This window comes from Triturus cristatus, chromosome 2_1 (assembly GCF_964204655.1).
Source record: "Triturus cristatus chromosome 2_1, aTriCri1.1, whole genome shotgun sequence".
Classification (NCBI taxonomy): domain Eukaryota; kingdom Metazoa; phylum Chordata; class Amphibia; order Caudata; family Salamandridae; genus Triturus; species Triturus cristatus.
Window position 1 is genome coordinate 735,505,310 of NC_140581.1, and position 22,181 is coordinate 735,527,490.

General features: G+C 43.0%; 1 protein-coding gene across 2 annotated transcripts in view; it reads left to right on the top strand.

The window, feature by feature from the left end:
* Positions 1-22,181, top strand: part of SNCAIP (synuclein alpha interacting protein) — a 364,836-nt gene that overhangs the window by 15,734 nt on the left and 326,921 nt on the right. For both annotated transcript variants that reach the window (XM_085632668.1, XM_085632669.1), the window contains exon 2: positions 17,821-17,875. The gene's annotated coding sequence lies outside the window, so the exon portion shown is untranslated. The remainder of the gene's footprint in view (positions 1-17,820; positions 17,876-22,181) is intronic.

Here is a 22,181-nt window from a genome sequence, read left to right on the forward strand (position 1 = left end):
GAGGATGCGTTGATGCACCCTCGCAAGGTAGCCATCCGAACCACCTTCCGCCTAATCCAGTTTAAAATCCTGCATTAGTTCTATTATCACTGGTCCCACCTCGACAAGATGGGTCCGGTGGAGAGCTCCCTATGTCTGCTGTGCTGCAGAAGAGGTTACCTTCCTCAACACAATATGGGGCTGTTCTAGGGTTGCACAATACTGGGAATTCATCCTCAAAGAACTAGAGGAGGTAGCAGGCACTGTTCTTCCCAGGACCCCTCGATTTATAATGCTAGGCATACCAAACGATAAGGACATCCCGCAGGAAGCAGCTGCTATTTTGTATGCTGGGTTTTATTTTTGCTAAAAGAGATCCGGGGAGGGAGCCTGGTCCCAACACGAGAACTGGAGGAAGAGATGAATTGTTGCATGAAGGTGGAGAGGTTGGTGTATGATAGTAGGGGCTGTCTGAAGAAGTATGAAAAAATCTGGGGGGACTGGAGAACATACCAAGTCTTCACGGAACATTTTTGATGTTATACCGGTGGTGAGACCCGAACTTGATACTGACCTCGACGAGATGAACCCAGTTATGGACCCTGCACTGAGATACTTGCTGGGTGCTGATGGAGGGTTGTTGGCTGCCTTGGGGAGTGCAAGGGAGGATGAGGATTGTGACGTGGTGTTGTGCGTGTCTGTTTGATCATGTGGCACATGTCCTTTTGTTTGTTTGCAAAACAATAAAATATATTCCAAAAAAGCAAACTATGTCACTCGATTTTTACTATCCCTTTCAAAGCTTCTCCATGCACCAGGGGGTGGTTAGAGGTTTTCTTAAAATCTTTTTCTTCAGGTGGCTAGAAGGGCAGGCAGTAAAAGGAGATATGGTTGTGTGCTGTGAACAGTAACAATCTCTTAATAAAATGTTATTTTCTAATTTAGTGTAGAGGTGGAAGAGCATAGCTAATTATACATATAGTCACGTAATACTATAAAGGGAGAGAAATACAACCTACAGACGTGGGTAGAGAAAACAAAACAGAAAGGTTAATCGGAATAACTTATCAAGGATGTCAATTTAGCATTTGAAATCGTGCTTTACCATATCTTGAAAAGCAAAATTGCGTCTACAGTTCTGTTCCAGCCGGCTTTTCTGTAAGTCCGCGTCCGACCATACCCATCGTGTTATTGCCATAGGGTAAAATAGCAAAACTTTGAAATCACGGTAAGATTCGTCATATATCACAAAAATCAACGTAGTTTCTCCATGTGTGGTTTTTGAAAAAACGTTCTAGTGTAGGAGGAAATCTCGCACAAAATTAAGTGATTTCTGAACAGGTAACACGCACGTGCACCAAATTGTCACCTTCCTCGAAGAGAAAGCAGAAATGTGCTTACAGAGAAAAACATGGAGTGAAGTAAAAACAGACGCCCAGGCCACTCTCTCTTTCTTTCAGTCTATTCCTACTTGTTCAGCGGATTAAAACAGTCACCGCTTCAAAGCAGAAATAAAACGTAGTGGAAATATTTTCATTGCTTTACAGCTTGCTTTCCCAGCCCAATAAATAGGTTCCTTGCATTTTTAAAGGTTTGTTTTGTTTTAATTTTCTTTTGAAATAGAATCTCGATGGCCCGAGTTATCTGCTACGCTGGATGTGGCCTAAGGCCGCGAATGTTCTCCATCATCCAACTCCTCAGGAGGGCGAAAGGAAATATGTTTTTGGTCTTGCAGCATGACCGAAGAGCTAACTTGATTTTCTCCCGCAGGTTCAAATATTTATGTTTTTTGCTCTGTCACTGAGCAACAAAGACTCCTGCAGTTCAGCTTTGCATGGCTGGTTTGTACTGGCCCTGCGTGGTGCGGCAGTATTTCATAGCTGTCGTCTTAGATATCTTACTTTATGTTAGTATAGATTACTGCTGTTTCTAGCTGTTAAGTACGTATAGGGTTGTCAACATTTGTACATAAGTAAAGTCTTTTTTGCCCTTTTTAGGTGTATAATTTTCGTATAGAAGAAACTCTTTGTACTCTGTAATTCAGAAAGGTTTCTTCACCCGAAGAGAACAGACCACAGCAGCTAGTCCCCACTCTGTCTGCTCCGTCTTTGCTCATACTGGATGGAATCTTGAGCCCAGTGTCCAAGTTTCCTTCCCTGCTGATCCACCCAAACTACCTCCACAGCAAGAAAATACTTTTGTCTAGCCTAGTTGGAAAGAATTCAGTTACATCTGTGAGCTAATGAAGTTCTCTGAATAGTTAGCCCAAAGTCTGGTGAGTGACTTTCGGGCTGAGTGACTTTCGGGCTGAGTGACTTTCGGGCTGAGTGACCTTCGGGCTGAGTGACCTTCGGGCTGAGTGACCTTCGGGCTGAGTGACCTTCGGGCTGCCTTAATATTTACAAGATCATCATAGCTTTCTTTTGTGATTTAATGACATTAATGTCCAGTGTTTCATCTAGTGATAACCGAGGTGTGTTCAAAAGAATTTGAGTAAAGGACCTAGAATTCAGTATCTAAAACTAGCATTTAGATTAATGTTAGTCAAGAAAATTGTTCAATGCATAGTAATGATTTCTGTTATACAATTTATAGACTTCTAACCTAATACATTCTTTTTGTAATGTAAAAAATCTTTGCTCATGAGTCAATATAGTATAATAATAATGTATTAATAGTAGTCTAAACTGAGGGTATTGGGTAACTTTTATTTCACTTATTTATATGTCAGCTGTATTAATTCTGGGAAAGAGAAGTATGTGCGTGTTTAAGGTGGTGATCTTCCTTAAACATATATTCAAGCTTTCATTTACTGAGTTTCTGAGAGCCCCGATTGTGTTACTGCCATATTAGAATTTCATAGACTGAATAAAACCTAAAAGAATGTGTCTCTTTATGTAATATGATGCAGCGAGGACACAGTGGTTTTCTCTCTTAGTCTGGAAGCTGATTTGCACATGACCTGAGCCTTACTTAATTAAGAATTCCAATGAGAGTAAATGATGCACCGGCTCTTAAGCAGCGGCCCACAACTAATTCTATGTCGGGACCGGAGGCGAGGATAATGCTTTCCTTCTTCGCTTTAATATCAACAGCAGCCATTAAAACATTAAAAAACTACTTTTCCCATGAACACCAGGGGAACAACAAAGCTCATAAGTCCTCCTTCAGCCTTCAAGACCAGATACCAATATAGTCTTCTGTTGCTGCTCATTTTCCGCTGCTCAACTGCCTGTTGGGTGCTGTTTTGGTTACCGTTGGCTCCATTATGAGTGTGTTGGCTGTTTTATGAGATATGGTCTTGAATTGTTTGTGCTAGTCAGTAGCGCTCAGCTTGCTTACGGGTATTGCCTGTTTTTGCATGGTGTTTTGTGCATGCTGATTTGTTTTCCCTTGCTACTTTGGCTTTTATTGTGATATTGCAGCTGATGGGCGCTTCCTATACGGAGTCCCTCTGGCGTCTGCGGAACGCTCCTGCCCTCCTTATTCGGCCTAGCCCCGCTTGTGTGCAGATCACGGTGTAGTCCTGACTCCCCTAGAGGGTGTTGTTGCCAGGCGAAACTCTGGCTCCACAGCGCGCATCTCTGTTTGGGAGTGCAGTGCGTGCCGTCAGAGCCTTGTAGTGAAAGAGCCTTGCTGACTGGTGACGCCCAGAGGATTCTGGGTTAGTAATCCCCCTAAACGTTCTGCTTCTGATGCACAATCATGGTATGTATTGTGGAGATGTGTAATTAGATGCCCGCGGGGTCTGTATTAAACCAGGCTTCTTAGAGATGGTGGTGCTGACATGGTCCCAGGCAGTTGTTTACCCAGTCACGGTAAGGGTGTTGGTGTCCCCAGGGCTTGCGCCCTCATAATAGTGTGCCTTTGGCCATCCACATAGCCTGGGCTCCCTCCAATCATAAACTCAATGCACGCTTGCGTGTGTTTCATTCAAGCCTTGAGCCTCCCTTTCTAGGTGCCTAGCAATTATTATTAACATGCAGTCCCCTCAAGCCACTTATGAGGAGGAGGGCGACTCTCTGCACTTCTGTCAGTGGGGACTTTTACGAGGCTGTAGATTCCTCAAGTTTTAGGGCAGCGAATTACCTAGTGGGTACTATGGAACAACGCCTCTCTCCTCCGATAATGAGGGAGTGCGCAAGGATTTCCCAGTGTAATGCAGTGGTCCCGGCTAAAACCCCACAAGAAACCTTCCAGGCGGGTTCCACCCCCCTTCCCCCCCTCCTTCCACATAAGAAAAAACACAAGGTCAGGGTTAATAAGGACACTTTTGAGTGCCTCAGATTTACTTTTTTAGCTCACACCTCAACTCAGGACGATCCCTCTGGGTCGGCAGATCCCGGCCTGGATTCTCCCTGCCTCTGTACCGACCCAGATGGTGATATTCCCAACACGAATGACTAGGTAGGCCCATCTAGGCTCTGGCCTCTGATCCTACACCTGCATCCCAAAGTGTTTTGGATATGCTAGATCCTAATGAGATTGTTCATCACAGGTTCGCTGAATAGGTGCCAGTAGAGAAGGTGACCAACTATGTAGCTCAGTGGCTCCGCAAACGTTTAGAAAATGAGGTCTGTGATCGCCTTTGGGCTTAATGCCCTCGTCCCTCTCTGGAGGGGAAGGTAGCCCTTACTCCAGACAAAGACCCGAGGATGGGGACCTTCCTTGCAAAATTCACCAGGGACTCAAAGAAGGGCAGTTTTAAGGTCCTGGCGTTCATACCAGGGCAAGCTGCTAGATGCCATCAGCCCTATGACTAAGATCTTGGATATGGCCGAGGAGGCCCGGGCCTCAAGTTTCCTGATCGCGCCTGATGTCCTTTGTAACTGGGCCCAGTGGTCATTCGTGTTCCTCAGCAATGTGAATTGTGCGAAGTGAGCGGCATTGCTCCCTTACAACTAAGTAGGATCACAAGCTGGAAGGGTTCTCGCCTCCTTGGAGGCGGAAGCTGTCCCACAAGGGGGGTTATTTGGGAATCCCTTTTTTTTTTTAAAGAGTTGGTTGGGTAAATCTGTGGTAAGATTCACATCTCTTGACAAGGTGCAGTCCAGTGTCAAGCAAGTGCTCACTCCATGTGTTTTCTCTGTAACCAGCTGAGGCAGGGGCAACTTGTCTGGACGTTTCTCCTACATTCACCCCCTAATGTAGGGGCGCGACCAGTATCGGACCAATCCGCGCTTAACCAACGTCCACCTCACCAATGGGCAACAATTCTGCTGCCATGGAGAATACGAAGGAGCAAACAGCAATGCCGGAATGGTTAAGGGTTTTTCCGTCCACTCTTATAAGGGTAGGGTTGCGTTTGGCAGTTTTCCTTCCAGCATGGGTGGCCATTACTTCGGACATTTGAATCTTGCAAACAGTGCAGGGGTTCCACATAGAGTTTTACGGTTCCCCTCATCAAGCCTCTGGTCCTTTCCCCATTTGTTTCTCCTCCCGTGACGTGGCTCTCATAGAAGACGAGGTCCAGGCTGTCCTCCACAATTGTGCAATCTGTCGTTCAGGGGGATTCCCCAACAGTTTCCTCCGTAACCTTTTTCTTGTTAACAAGTTAGACGGGGTCGCAGGCCAGTAATCAACCTCCGAGACTTAAACGAGTGGCTGGGATACTGCCACTTCAAAATGGAGGGTATCCACCTCCTTGGGGATGTCTTGCTTCTCTCTGATTGGATGGTACGCTTGGACCTGAAGGATGTGTACCTAACTGTCCCAGTGTATTCCCCTCGCTGCTGTTTTGTGCAGTTCCTTTGGCATTCCCAGACTTTCGAATTTGAAACTCATCCTTTTGGGCTGTCATCAGCCCGCGGGTTCTTTACGAAGGTCCTCAAATAGAATTCCTCAGAGCCCAGGGAATCCGGCCCATTGTCTATCTGGATGACGTTATTCTTCTGGCCCAGTGTCCCAAGAAACTGGTGTCACATCTCCATATGGCGATCAATCTCTTGCAGGGCCTCGGTTTTGTGATCAACGAAAAGAAATCCCTTTGTTCCCGTCCCAGAGGGCGACCTTCTTAGGTTTTGTCATCGATTCAACATTGGTGTCCCTGAGCCTTCCCTCTCGGAAGATTGCAAAGATCCGGCACGAGCTCCGTCTGACGTTGGCCTAGTCTGTCACATCCCTAAGGCAGATTAAATGCTTGGCGGGACACCTCTCCTCGCCAATCCAGGCTATCTTTCCGGGGCCCTGCACTATCGGTCTCTACAAAACCTCAAGGCTCACCACCTGAGGAAAGGCCATACATATGCTCAATCAGTCCCGCAGTCTGGCAAAGCCAGGGAGGAGAAGAAATGGTGACTCGCGCACATGGAAGCGTGGAACAGGAGAGCAATCTTTAGTTCATCCCCCGATTTGGTAATCGAATCAGACGCCAGTCTATCTGGCTGTGGAGCAAGGTGTGGGGAATTCTCCACATGAGGCAGTTGGTCTTCACGCAAACAAAGTTTATATATAAATTGTTAGGAGCTCCTAGCAGGGTCGTTTGCGGTGCGGCGTTAGACCAAGGACAGAGTTCAGTCATCAGTCCTTCTAAAGATGGACAACGTGTCAGTGGTGTGTTTATATCAATCACCTGGGAGACACCATGCCTAGCGTCCTTTCAGAGATGGTAAAAGAATTCTGAAATTCCTGTCTAAAGAATCAAGTTTCTCTCACAGGGGAGTACCTGCCGGGCCAGGCAAACCAGGTAGCAGACTGGCACACTTGGTGCCTCAAAGATTCCAGCATTTGGAAGCTAGATCGTCAGATCTTTTACACATTGGCTGACAAATGGGGCCCGTTTTCGATTGATCTGCTTGCATCCTGCCTTGATCACCAGTTACCGTGGTTCTTCAGTTTGAGACTGGATCCTCAGGCGGAGACAACGGACACGTTCCTCAAGGATTGGCATCTGGAGAAGGGTTATGCGTTTCCTCTCTTCTTGATCACTTGGGCGTCAGCTCGAGTCTGCCAACAGCAGGCAGAAGTGGTCATGATAGCCCCCATATGGAAGTCTCAAGTGTGGTTTTCAGCTCCTCTGGAACTTTCCTGGGATGTTCCAATCCGACTTTCCCCAGTTTCCTCACATTCTGATGGGTCTGGACTTAGTGCCCCACCGATTGGGTGGAAGAGGGCTCACTGACACTGGTGGCATGGCGGATTACAGGCCACACTGGACGACCCAGGCCTTTCACGCCATGCTGAGTTCCTTCTCTCCAAAGCCTAGGCTGACAGCACTACTAAGCGTTACCGTTAATCCTGGACACGATGCGTTGGTATTTGCGACAGTACATGGATCCTCTGGGCTCTGATGTAGTCTAAGTTCTCAATTTCCTCAAGTCTCGCAGAGGAAGGTCTGACGTATCGAACAATTAACACCTTCCGCTCTGCAATCTCAGCAGGACATGCCCTTGTAGATGGGGTCCCGGTTGGTGAACACCCCTTTTGTAGACCCTTTGCAGACTACTTCGGAGAATTCGGCTATTCCTCCACCCAGAGCCACGTTATGCAGCCCTTTGGGAAGTGAATCTAGTCCTCAATCTTTTCTGGTCATGTCAACTGCATCGGTTTTTGTCTTGGAAAGAGCTCTCAAGCCAAGTAGGCCATGTTACTTTGCCTACTCTCTTGAAGAAGAGTTTCAGATGTTCAGGCTTTGCACATAACAATCCCAGTTTTTTTCCCCAGACAGGATGTTTTTCACAGTCAGCTGGCATACTCAATCTAGTACTCGCACAATTTATTATCCAGCTTTTGCAGAGTCTCCTAAACTCTCTGTGCTGCAATGTCTCAAGGCATATGAGCTGGTGACTGACAAGGTGCGACCTCCTGTGGAGAGACAACTCCTCATTGCTCTGAGAAAGCCTTATAAGGCAGTTTCTTCCCCACCCATAGCCTGCTGAGTCCATATGTGTTGATGTAAGAAGCTAGCATAGATACCAAACAATTTGGGGCACATTCGACTAGGGAAGCAGTAGCTTCCAAAGCTTTTTGTTTGGTAGCATGTCTTGAGGATCTCATGCGTGCTGCAGAGGTCTTCAGACTCGACTTTCAAGACATTCTATTTTAAGCCGGTGGTGGATATTGCCCAGTTGGAGGTGAGTAAGCTTTGAACTAGCGTAGTCCTCTCCCCCGGTCCTGACATAGAATGAAAATTGCCTAGCTTAAGTTAAGTAAGTTTCAATTCTATTAAGGACACGGAGGCGAGGATTATCCCTCTCGGTGCTCAATGATACGTATCCCTACCAATTATGGATTAAGTACTTTAATTTTGTCCTATAGTTCATCATTGTGGTGATTATTTGTTCCTGACAGGTTGTTTCAGCAATTGTGATGTTAGTATTGCTATTGTAAAGAGGTGTTTTTTCTGTAGGCGTTAATGAAGTATTCTCAACTGGTAGTGTGCTGGACACTGACATCTTTGCAGGGACTGATGGAGTAAAACAAGATGAGTGAGATGAACGGAACAATTTGATTTGTGCGAAGAAAGGGAGTGGGCGGAGGAGCAGTAATAGAGGACTATATTGGGACCTGGTCATGGAGACTGAGGCAGGACTTATGAGCTTTGTTGTTTTCCTGGTGTTCATAGAGAAAGTAGTTTTTTGTTGTTTTAATGGCTGTCTGCTATTGTTATTAACACGAATAAGGAAAGCAGGGGTGTGGAATTTAATAAAATATCTACTTGTCCATGGGGCAGGTTGCTTCATAAATCTACTTGTCCTGTAACAAAATCCACTTGTCCCTTTTGTGCCTTGTAATGTGGCGAAAAATTACGGCAGCAATCTCATTATGCAAGAGTTCTGATAAAACCTCTCTAATTATGCCTGGGCTTGTACCATAGTAGGGTTTGAATACTAGCAATTCCCTTATGTTGCTATGTTTCTGCAGGTCTACATACTGGGGCTGAAGGTAGTGGTAAGCAACAGTTCAAGGGTTGGAATGCCCTCTTGAGTCTGTGCAAACCTATTAACTTGCATGTTTTAAGGATTTTCACCAACTCTTTTCTAATCCTTTCCCATACTGAAAAAGGTTGGAAATTTACTCCTGGCAGTGGCAGACGTAAAACTTCTTCAGGGTTGGGGAAAAAAGTGGTTGGAGGAAAAGTGAACTTGAAACATTCAGATTTTCACATGAGCAAATCGACACATGCACATTTGCTCATGCTAAAATGCAGTTCACCAATATTTTCTAGGAGTACTATTTCTTGGCCTATTTCTGTAAATTCTTGTGAATTCACGGAGACTGTATATATGCACTTAATGCAAGGATATACACCATGGATGCACTTTTGAGACTTTCTTTAATAATTGGGCCTCTAATTAGGCCTGGGATTAACTATGACCTTTTGTGTTTTGTAAAATTATGTCTCTCTCTCTCTCTCCTTCTCTCGGTCTATCAGCTGGCTTCACTGTGAGAGACAGTATTCTGCTCTATTACAAGGAGCATATTGGCACACAAAGTAGTTTTGTTCAGTGCCTGGAACTGCTGTGGCAATGTGTGCTTTTTGAGACCAAAAACAGTTTTTTGCTTTTGCCAATGCTTGTTAGAATGGCGAGGGCCCTGCAGCTCCCACACAGATAAGGTTTTACAAAAACCATGCCTAAAAAAGTCACGGATTGACAAAACCTAAAGCCTGACCACCAATTTCAGACCTTCTGGCTTTGCCAATGCTTGTTTATTTTTGTTTCCCACAATCGTATTTTAACTGGTTACACTGATTTTCCATTATAAATATTTTTGGGGAATATAAGCATACATCAACATGTTACTAAATGATGCTGCAAATATATGGTACCTAAAATCTTACAGTAGTTTAGTAAAATATATTTTTCCTACTTGCCTTTTTTTATGAACGTTTTATTTTGAAAGCAAGAATCATCACTGTTGCTTTCAAGCTTCTGCAAATATTTGCATAAAATCAGAGAGCATTCTGGGAGCATTATACATAGCCTCATATTACTAAACTTTAAAAACGTGTGTACACGTTTATACTGGAACCACCGTCAGTAGTGCACGCAGAGCTGACAACATTTACTTTTAGTTCTCACCCTAATAATAAAGGCTTTGCATTAATGAACCATAAATACAAGTTTGAACAGTGTTAACACATGGACACACATATTACCTTAACTGTAGACAATGCCCTTCCTTGATCCATAATGTGGTACTGTAAACTGGCAGCTAAAGTGTTTGTGCTGTAGGGGGTTGGGCCTACTTGTCCCAAAGACAAAATAGACATTAAAACTTGTTGCCCTTGACCCCAAACAATATGTCCCGGGCGTCGGGCTATAGGAATTCCACATCCCTGGGAAAGTATAATCCTCGCCTTTGTGTCCTTAATAGAATTGAAACTTACCTTCACTGAAGCTAGGCAAGTTTGCATTCCCAATTCCATTTCTTGACCAACCAAAGCTTGTGTGCATGGGTCCTACTTACTACCTGTCTATACCTTCTCAGCTTTATGCACAAACATTCCTCTGTAAAATAGTAATGTCCGCTTTATTTTTGTGCTAGGGGTTTCTTATTGAAAATAAATCTGTAGCATGTTGTACCAACTTAACTACTGCGCCATCTTCTACATCCTTTTTTTGTACAATGTTCAGTTATTATTTCATTATTCAGTGGTTCTCCCCAAGGTAGTCATTCAGGTCTGGTTTCATGCATCAAATCTAAACGGGTGCCTGTTGTATGTTCAGTTTTCTGTAAACTAAGCCCCTGAACGTAAGCGATCCGCAGCTACGTTGTTGCCGCATAGTTATGGATTTGCCACACACAATTCACCGTCTACTGCAAAGTATGCACAATCAACAAAAATATTTATTACTAGCTCATAGCTAACTTATTGCCAGCTAGTTAAAATTCAGCACACAGATTCGTAGGCAGACCCTGATATTTTATAACCGTTATCTGGTCTCTTTTCAGCATCTAATTGCTTTATTTTTGCCATTTAAAGAAATTAGAATTTTGCTAGATGTCCTAATTATTGAATTTAAAAAATGCTACATTGGTAAATGGAAATCTGACACATTAAACTGTAACCCAGTCTGTGTGGAATGAATGATTAATTGTTGTGAAAATATTTAAGTTTTACCTTTAATGCTACTTCATGTTCACTGTATTTCCAAATCAGTACTTGCTTCAAGAAGTGACTATTAAATTAGAATAGGCCACTTTTGCTTAGCTATTTTATGTCTGATGTTTTGGAAATGATGACTACACCAGTAATGTGGAGTAGCTGGTATAATTGTAACCTGAAAAACGCTAACGCCTCCAACCGCAGCCAGCTTACTCGCAGTGACACTAGGTTACAGAACATGGCACATCATTCAAATTGAGCAAGTTCCATATTTTTGATTGGAAAAGTTTGTGCCTCTCTATGTCCCTCAGTGTAAATGCAGGATAAATATGATAGACCTTGGTTGGCTCCTCTTGCCGACCCACACCACCTTCAAAACCATCTGCATTATTTACAAAGCCATCACTAATAACACCTCTTAATTATCTTGCAGACAAGCTCACTATCTCTGATAGTTTTTGGCACACCCGTAAGCAGGTGACCATCAGTCTGCATAATAGGATGTGTAAAAAGAAAAACTCAGAAAAAAGCAGGCCTTTTCCATCTATGCATCCAGGATTTGAAAAAACGTCCCTGCTCCAGTGTAGGGAAGAGTTGGCGTCATACTTCTTTACAGAACTCTACATCACAATGCGTTAACATTCCACAAACCAGCTACTTCGCCTATCACATGTTGACGTTTAAGAAATGTCTGTCACATGCATACATACATGTGAGTGTTGAATGTCATACTATTTAAAAAGTGTCCTCACTTTGTTCTAGCAGAAGCAGCCTTAACGCTGCTTTGGTAAGGAAATTAAACTCAGTGTGTCCCCTTGATCATTTTGTTTGTTGAAGATGCTACTCCTAAAATTGGTGGTGGCTACAAGACGTTCTTCTGTGATTATCATGTTAATATTCTGGTATCAATTCTGAAAAAAGAGCAATAGTTGTATCCTTCTTGAAGAAAACCATGCTATATCAGCTACCTCTTAACTTTTGCCTTGTCTCTTTCCTGCCTCTTCCTGCAAAAGTTCTTGGAAATGTGGTAGGCTGTTAGTAGTCCGGAGCCACACAGTGCACAGAAACCTCTAGGGAGACGACTTACATTTTGATTTTTGTTTCCCCTTTCTGAGTATGGAGAACCCCGTATGCCTTTATGACTGTCAGATAGTCACCAGTTGCTGGTAGAGTCGCCACTCTGGTCCTTTAGATCTTCTTGGTGCAATTGGTCATGCCGTCCTGTTTGATTAGAAATTTGAATCTTGGAAACCGTTTTAGCGGTTTGTCTTTCTCACTGACCGTCTGGTTTAGCGAATCACTATTTGGTGCTGAGGCATTATTTCATTAGGCAGAGGGTGTTCTTGTTCGTATTACAGAAAAGCTTGTGTCTGTAGTGCAGGGTCAAATCTGTAATCTACATCTGTTGCGGTCAGTGAGTTAGCCCATTGTATCCAACGTGGATATAATGCTTTCACTTTTGAAACACTTGCTCTGGTAACGGCCTCTAGGGTTGGTACAGACATCACAACAGTGATGAGTTTTCATGAGTTCGTGCTCTCACTTTCACCACACCAGTCTGTACGGCCATCAGTATTTTTTCTGTAGGTGCAAAACGCATTTCAATATTGGTGTATAAATACGATTTTATATGGAGGTGGTACAGTGTCACCTTCATTGAATAACACGTAGATGTGCCCTGATGACCCCGCGTTTACACGGATCACCAAGTTGGTTGTGTTTTAGACGTGTGTGTAAATGTTTAAAGCTACCATGTCCGCTTGTACTGAACGTAGTATCTGTGTGTTCAGTGGTTCAGTGTGTGCTTGGGAAATCTGGACGAATTAAGTCGTAGAATGGTATAACCCGTTCTGCGTAATCTGGAATGTGTTCTGCCAAAATTTAGAAATCCCAATATGGATTGTAATGTCTTCAACATAGTTGGAGGTTGTAAGAGCGCATACTTCACTAGGAAATGTGTTGCAAGGCTTTTTCCTTAACTTGACAGCTCATATCCCAGAAACAGGAAATTGAGGCGGACAATTTTTGATTTTTTTTTTTTTTTTTTTTAAAGTTAGATTTATATCCCATGTGAGCAAATCCAAGAATAATGTGATCCACCCTTGTCAAGTGCTCTGAAATCTCCAGATCCATCAAATATATGTTATCGACATAGGACAATGCCTGGTCATCAAAATGTTGTAGCAGTTCTGTTAGCCAGCTGAACACAGCTCAGGGCTGTTCTTATACCCTTGTGGTAAACAGAACTGTTTTGTGAACCTAGTGTTGAAAATGCGGTCTAATACCTACTTCCAGGTGCTATTTGTGACTGGGGTATAACACAGGAGCTAGTGCTAATGCTCGCTCCTTGGCATATGAATGTTTAACTGGTTCTGGGATGAGGTTGTAAAAGGCAGGTAAAATTACTGTTTCTCTGTTTGGGCAATCCATTACGTACTCATGCGTCCAATCCTTCTCAGTCAAAAGAATATCGTAACCATATGTAAAGTCCTCCAAAAAGAGAACACTAATGTTTCTAGGTACATCCCCCTCCAATAGAAGTTGTGTTTCGTATAAACGATGTAGGACGCTTACCCTAGTGTCTGTTGTTTCCACCGTGATCTACTCACTCAGTGCTACTCCCACCAGACAATCATTCAGGTTCTGGTAAGCTATTGTGACTTCTGCCACACTGTCTAGCCTGGTCACCACACTTTCCCTGCTCATGTGTTCTCCATTTCCGCTGCATGCCTGACCTTAAGTTCAGCTGCCTATTTCTTTTTGAATTGAGGTTTTGAAGGTTTAGGTTTGTCTATCTGTTTAATGATGTAGTCAGATGAGTGTTGTGAGTCCTTCTTTGGTTTCACGTGCTCCTCTGATCTGCTCTCTGACCGTCCACCTCTCTCTGAATGTTTTTCGGATGACTCCTGAAAGGAAGGAGACGAACGTGTAACAGTATCCTGATTCCTGTCAGGCGGTCTAATGTTATCATGGTTACGCCAGTTATAGCCCTTTTCAGTGGCTTCCTGTTGAAGAGACCCACCCTGTGATTTTAGTTTTATCCTTGTTTTTCTTATTTTTCCACTTCTTTGTAGAAGACTCAGGTGCTTGCTAAGAGTTATCCTTCTCAGAATTACACTTTAATTGTGGTTTACCAGGTCTAGCTCCCAAATTATCTCTACCCAGCGCAGCACATTCATTTATTTGTTTATTTATGGTGTTTTATAAAGCGCAAGCATGACTCAAGTGTATCAGAGCGCTGTACATACGATAGATTAATATAAACAAAGATCTGGTACATAAAAAGAACATCTAATAAAACAAATTTCAAATTTTAAGAACTTCAGTAAGATATGGTATGTAGTAACAGAGTTATTAATAGACCATCTCCATTCCTTATGTGTCATTGGAGTAGGCTCTCCGAGTAGAATTCCATGAATCTGCTTTGCATTGTTTCCGTTTCAGGAACCCGGGGATAATGTTTGTGTGAGTTCCACTGGGAATTGATGTGCATCAGCCCTGTATTGGTATTACAGTGGTTGTAGCGGCTAATGAGCCCAGAGAATGGGCTCATCATCAGGGGAATCTGTTCTTTAGGATCTTCTTCATCTCTTTTTTGAAGATGTGGGTCGATGGGTTAGACCGAACCTTGGGTGGCACAGAGTTCCAAATCCTTGGAGCCAATCCGGAAAAGGAGCGTGTGTAGGTTGTTGTTTGTGCTTCTGAGTGAGCGGTTACCTCCTGAGATTCAAATCTTTTCTGCCAGGTGCCCCGGTTTGTTACGATGTAAGGCTTTATGCGTGAGGCAAGCAATTTTCAGTTGAGTTCTGGCCTTGAGCGGGAGCCAGTTGAGAGTCTTGAGTGAAGTGATAATGTAGTCAGAGCGTCTAGTGCTGGTTACCAGTCTAGCTGCTTTGAGTGGGACCGTTCTTGATTTGGGAAGACCTGAAAAGGTTGCAGAGCATAGGTTTCTTTGATAATTTTAGGTAGTTCCTGCTGTACTGGAGGCAAATCCCTTAAATGCTGGTCTATAGCCATCACTACTGCTTCCCTTGTGTTACTTAGCATAATGGGGGGGATACTGCAGCAAAATTGCCCATCCGCTTCATCCCCAAGTCCAAGTTAGGTGCTGCCCTGTACTTTTTCTGGATCTGTTTAAGCACTTCCGGCAAAACAGCCGATGAAGGGGTTCCGTGTCCTGGTATATACTGCAGCAAAAACTGTACCCCATGTGGGTGCAGTCTTCTAGTGGATGAGCCATCCCCATCACCAAGCAAATTGTTAATATTCCGTGTTTTTCTTGTGTTCCCGTATGGGAAAACACTGCTTCAAGCTTGCTCATCTTTTGTGCAATCCAGAAAGGAATCTCCTCCCGTCTGATGGGAACCTTACCCATGACTGCATTCAGTGTTTGTTGGCTGATGCCCGGTACACCGAATTATTGTTGTGCAGCTTGAGCAGTCCGGGTTAAGTGTTAATGTGTGCATAACAAACTGTGTCAAACATCTGTACAATCTCACTAAGTGTTTTTATAGTGTCTGCAAGTCCATTGCTAATTATCAACATCAGGATACCGTGTGTATCTAGCTAAGACTAACCATGTTGCTCCCTCATTGCTTAAGGGGACCTAGTCTAAAGTGTGTGGAAGGGCACCCTCAAACCAATTTCTGTGTTCTTGGTATGTTAAAGGTATTTCTAGTTCTTCGTATGGTGTGTAGTTGTCAAGAACTTAATCTTGTTTGTATTTGTGAAAAGTCTTGTTACGTTATTTGCTGCAGGTAATGTAACCCATGAATAGAACACCTATTTCCTATAAGCTTCATGTGCCTCAACCACGAAGGTAACCTCTACACCCCGAAGAGTGAGACCATGTTGTAATAGTTTTTGCGTAAACGCATGTCTGCAGTAATTTTAAGTGCTTGGGCCCCTTCGTCTTTAGACATTCTGTAGAAATGTCATTGAGGGTAACACAATGGGAGTAGATCCTTTGAATGTTCAAGCTTGAGCAACATACATCCAATTCATAGACGTTAACTACAGAGCTGAGGAGGATTGTCCCTACCACCATGGATGTGTCCGGTTGGGAGGCAAGTAGTGGTCTCCAACTATGCACGAGAGAACTACTAAGGTAACCCAGTAAATAAGAACCCAATCTAGAATATTGGCGGCACCATGTTGTATGGTTTTCACTTGTCCAGTAGGAAATGCGCGTGTGTTGGGCAACATAAACGTTTGGATTAATGCCAGACTGATTTTGTGCAACTCCTCAGAATATGTTGTCCTAAAGGCCAGCTATCTCACAGTGCCCCCATGAGCCCCCCTAACCTAGACAGATGGCAAGTGGTTTGGGTAATCTCAGAACATGACAACCCTGATCCCTCTCGGGAAGTGTGGTAACAGATGTAGCACTTTTTTCACTCCGTCATTTGTGCGGTCTCAAAGAGATATTCACAAGAAAGACACTACGGGACGTTTTCAATATTTATTGACCCATCTTGATTCTTATATAAAATATATGTGCTACAATGACCAATAGACAAAAGCAGATAAAAGTGATTAGAAGTATGAGGATGGTGAAGAGAGTGAACAATTCCACCATTGTGCTAAACAATGTATGTATGCTGGCATATAACTACTGAGCATAGTGAATAATAAGGAACCAGCCGAGCTGAAAGGCCAACACAGCGACAACTTCACAAGTGACAGTTGAGTGCTCCCTGCCAGAGCACAGAAGTGCGTGTGTTTCTATAACAATTGGCATCCATGCTTCCGTGTTGATGCCTCAGCTGAGCCGGCTTTGTTTATTGTCTCTCTGATAGAAAAGTTGTCTCATGCGCGGACTAACAAATAACATTTGCACAGTGTGTGTCGGGACCTTGTACAAAATGTTCAAGGTGTTGCAAAAGTGTTCTTTCGAAGATGTTTTGTAAGCAAAGTGGTTTCGGAGAAACTAGCCCTGCTCTGTCACGCAAGGAAATGTGTGTCAACAATCATCCTGTGAAAAGGAAGGCAATTTAGGAAATGTGCACATTTTAAAATGGCAGTGTTTCTTACTGGCCCTAACTGAGCCACATGACAGTGACCACCTATCTACTTTGTGGGTTGAGGCATCTCACCAATATTCCACTTTTTTGGCACAGCTAATTTTGTAGACTAGGAGAAATAGTTTTATCTTAAGGTGGTGTGCATCATCCATCTTGTTTGCTATGGTGATTATCCCTCTTTTCTTGAAGAAAAATCAATGTCATATATTCCTTAACATAGTCTCTGCTCCACTTTAACTGGATTGCTAGTGATTGTACAATTTAATTGTTCACTATTGCCTAGTTGCTGTTTTTCAGTTTTAGACTCTATCAATTTCAAACACTCTTCCTTCTGCACCTTAACTTGCATCCAACCTGATGAGTTTTTGTTGTAATTTAGAAAGAGCAAGTGACTTTAACGCCGCCCTTGTTTGCATTTTTTAATATGTTTATGGCCAGGAAACAGTTCAAGTTCATAGTGCCACATTTTATGCAGCACAATTTACATTTTGTTATATGATGTACTTCTTAATTTTTATTTTGCTTTTCGCCTGGTTTAGTCTTTAATTCTGCATAACTTGGTTGTGCAGTGTTGTATAATTGTGTTTTTCCCGGTGCTTTTACATTTCTGTAAAAATAAATCTGAATTGACTTGTCTGGATTTGCTTCTCTTAAGATATACTTTAACAGGAGTTTGAAGTACATTGCTGTTTACGGTTGCTACTTCTTTATTTGGTGCTGTATGTGGGAAGCAGTTTACTCACCCAGCTTCACTTTTGTTGTTTACAGTTCTCCGTGAAAGGGTCTCCTGAAGAGAAGTGATGTTACTTTCCAAAGAATCTAGGTAAGCTTAAAAAAACTCGAATTTTTTTTTTTACAGAATGGATAATGCCCTTTCATGTTTTTGAATGTTTGTTATTGCTTCTATGCTGAAGTGAGACCTAAATGTCTTTTTGTTCCTATATTTTGTGTCATACACTTATGTTGCCTTGTGGTGGATATAGTGAAAGAAATCCTAGATTTTTCAGGTCTAACTCTTACACTGGATAATCTATCTCAAACATCACATCTCACAAAGAGGTTTAGTAATCTGACTAATCCTTGATCGTTAGAGCCCCTTAGCCTTGTTCTCCAATATTCCTAGGATGTTTGGCAAGTTACTCCCTCCCCCCCCCCCCCCCCAATCTTTGTAGGGCACAACACATCCACAGGGTAGAGAAAGAAGTAAGCCTCCTGGATGCCTGCATACAGAATCCTGTATGCATAACAAATCTTTAAACCCAAATGCATGTAATCCTGTTTTCATTCAGCTCCAATTGTGGTCCTACCAGAAAGAACCAGGGGACCTTCAAAGGATTTAGAACCAAGCAGCCAAAGAGAGAATTGCCACAGAACAATGGTCTTGAGTGCAGTCTCATGTCTCCTGGTGGAACACATTAAAAATCATATGCACCATACGCAATACTCAGCTGCATAAATACAGAATAATTGCTATATTTACTGGTAAACTCTGGCCAGCCACCCTGGATTGCTACTCGAGCCCATTACGCTACTCTAGCTGCGCTCGTGCAGAGTCTATATAAAGCCCTCCCAGGGAGGCCTTCCCTAGCAGCCACACAGCCATCCAAGCTCTGCTTGTGTGCACCACTCCACTTAGGGACTTGGCCCCATCAATATAAGAGACAGTGAGCCACCCTATTCAGTTTATACACTGCAATTAAACTCTAAGTAGGGCTTTCCTCTCATAACTGCCTTGTCATAAATTTCCACCCCACAAGAACAAAACATATTGCGTTCTGAAGAAGCCACATGGAGACTTGCCAGCGCTTAACAAAAAACACATAAATTAATAGAAATATTTGTAGGCTGTGTTATACTGGTTGCTTGTGACATTCTCAAGATAAACATTTCTTATATTCCTGAGCCTGATGACCACTTGGAAATAAATCTCAGAAGATTCTGCTGCACATAGAACACTTGCAGCCTTGTTGTGAAAAAGCATCAATAGCGTTTGTATCTACCTTTGTAAAATGCTGCCACTGTCAGTCTTATCACAAAGACGTAGTTCTTAATTTTCAAAATTCCCTTGTATTCCCTTTACAAATTATGCAAATGAAATATTTTTATTGTTAACAGAAAGGAATTGCGTGCGGAGCATCTCAGATGATGGTACAAACTTACTTGTTCGGTTTATGTCAAATTTGATGAAAACTTCTGTGTTTTCAGGGTTGTCTGTAAGTAGCTGGTTATTCTGCTACCTGTGTGCTCTTCACATTTCTCATCCTGTTCTCAGTTTGTAGTGGTTGATCTCAGCAAATGCATGTATGACTTTGAAGAAATGTACAGTTAACTCGCTGATCCTACTGTGAGCTCGAACTGCTTCTGATTCAGCAGTATTCTATTTAAATTATTTTTTTATTATGATTTTGGTAAACAATAGAACAAAAGGATAAGGACTCTATCACATCATAATTAAAAGAAGGTGGATGTGGATAACGACTGAAAATCATACATTGCTGTGTATTGAACAATATATATATTGTACTGTAGCAGGTTGGAGGTTAAACAAATGAGTAATGGCCTCTTGTTGTCAAGTATTGTTTGTGGTGAATGAGCCATCTAGAAATAAATGATCCACGCGAATGGCAGCAGTGAGATTTGAATGATTCTAAAGGTTAAGATTGATAACCCTTCAACAGATCGAAGACGCCTCGGCATGTGGGAGGAGGGCAGCTAGGTATACCCCGAGGGTTCCTCATGTGTCTTAAGGTCTTTTTTAATCCATTGTATGGATGAGGTGTCGGAGAGAACATTTCAATGTGTTGCATCATTTAACCTGGCTATTACAGTGGGGGCGCCTAGAAGCCAGGTGATAGCTGGATTTGCCAAGGAGTAGAAGCATGACTGTACGTTTTCTCGTGCTCTGGGTGAATCTTAGCGGCATATCCAAAGAGGGCTATAAGGAGACATTTCAGTGCACTTGGATCTTCTTTTGCTTATTGTTACAAAGACTGTTCTCCAAATATCTCCCATAACAGGACATGCCCAAGCTACAGAATGAAATCAGCCATGAGATATGAGCATTGATTACTTGATAGATTTATTTTAAGATAAGTTTTGTCTAACAAGAGCATGTTGAGTGTTTGTGGTCTAAATTTGTATCTGTAATTCATGAAATCAGTGTAGTTTGTTTACAGCAAAAGGACCAAGTTTAATAGTCTAAGCTATGGTCCAGGTTCACTTTTCGGCAATCGCGGAAGGATGGATTATGATCACTGAGGACTCTGTATACATCCGTTAGAATTTGGTCACCCACCCCTTATGTTAGTAGAGACTTTCAGTTTTAATAAGGGGGTGAAGTACGGAGGTTCACTAAGGAAATCTATTAAAGCGGAGATGGTACCTTGTGCAATTGTTTTTTGTGATTTTGTTAGGCGGGGGAAGTAATTGTGTGAGGTGACTAAACCATTGACTAAGAAGGCCCCCAGATTGTCATGTTCTTACTGGACAAAATCTCTCCATGGGCCGTATGTATCTGTAGGGTGGGGTCTTGAGAGGTTAATAGAAGAACTGTAAGGATTGTACCATTTTCTTATCCGTCTCAACAAGCAAGTGCAGAGCATGGCATTCAAGTTGGAACCAGCAAAGTGGACTGAACTACAAAGTAATAGCTTTCCATTACTGGCAAGGCGATACCATCCCTCTCGAAAGGTAGTGTAACGATATATACCACGATTCTTGCCTTTCTATTGGACCAAATCCACCCAATTAGTGTGGTGGTAAGTCTCTTAAATAAATACTTTGTTCAATGTAATGTTGGTGAAAAGATAGATCACCATTGTATTAATCCATCTCTCACCTTATGTTTTTTAGTTTTCAGAAGGTGAGTCTGTAGTTGAAGCTTGGTCTAGAATGATTTGCCTATGGCTGGCTCCGGACTGAGATTGCAATGTGGGCAAAAGAACGATGGGTTGAAATGAAAACCTGAGCAGTTACCAGTGCTTACAATGATTGCAGGCATTCCTCCTATCACCCTTTGTGTGTTTGATATCACCTCCTAAATGGCCAAAGGTATGCCCAGACAGGGGTCCTGTGAACACTGTTGCACTGGAGGCAAGCAACACCCTACTGAAGAGCGCCAGTGCGGGTAAAACCGGTCTTGGGTTGCTTGTGTTCCGGCTCAGGTAGGACCTGGCCTGACCGTTCAGACTGGACTGCTCCCTTGGAGCACTGTCAAAACTGATTTGCTTATAACTGGCTCTAAACTGAGATGGAATGGTGAGCAAAACAACGATGGGTTGAATTGCTATTCCGAGTGATTGCCAATGGTTAGACTTTATGCAAGCATTCCTCCTAAAACCTTTTTGGGTCGAGCCTAGGCAGAACACATACGCTGTCTTCGAGACATGCCTCCATCTTCCTCCAGCTTTTGCTTGACTTTTGTCAGTTTCCTTTAAGAAACGTTGCTTCTAATTTGATAATGGTCCCTGCTTGTCCCACCTTTTTCTCAATTGTTGACTCCCAAGAGTATTACCGGATTACATGTCTGCTTCCACTTGTGCCATTGAATGTCGTATCTTTGGAATTTTTTTTTCATTTAGAACACGAGCACTTCGTAGAAGCAGGATTCCATATCATTACTTGTAAAACCCCTGGCATAAGCTTGATTCCCCCACACGCCCCGTGGCGATTGGTTTGATGCCACAAGACTGCAACCGACAGAAGAATAGGGACTAATTAATGCCTAAACGTGCAGCCCTAGAAAGTGGAGCGTAGTGGGAGAGCCTGTTTTGTTTTTGCTTGTCTGTGTCTTCCATTGTTCGTGTCTCACAAAGGTCTCTGAATCACCATTGTCACCCAGTGTCTCTCTCTCTTAGTGTCCATGGTTTGTCTCTCAGAATGCGTCACTCTAGGTGTGCAGCTTGTGTCTGTGTCCCCGACTGCTGGGGCCTCTCTCTCTCTCTCTCTCTCTCTCTCTCTCTCTCTCTCTCTCTCTCTCTCTCTCTCTCTCTCTCTCTCTCTCTCTCTCTCTCTCTCTCTCTCTCTCTCTCTCTCTCTCTCTCCTCCCTCTCTCTCTCTCTCTCTCTCTCTTTCTCTCTCTCTCTCTCTCTCCTCTCTCTCTCTCTCTCTCTCTCTCTCTTCCTCCCCCT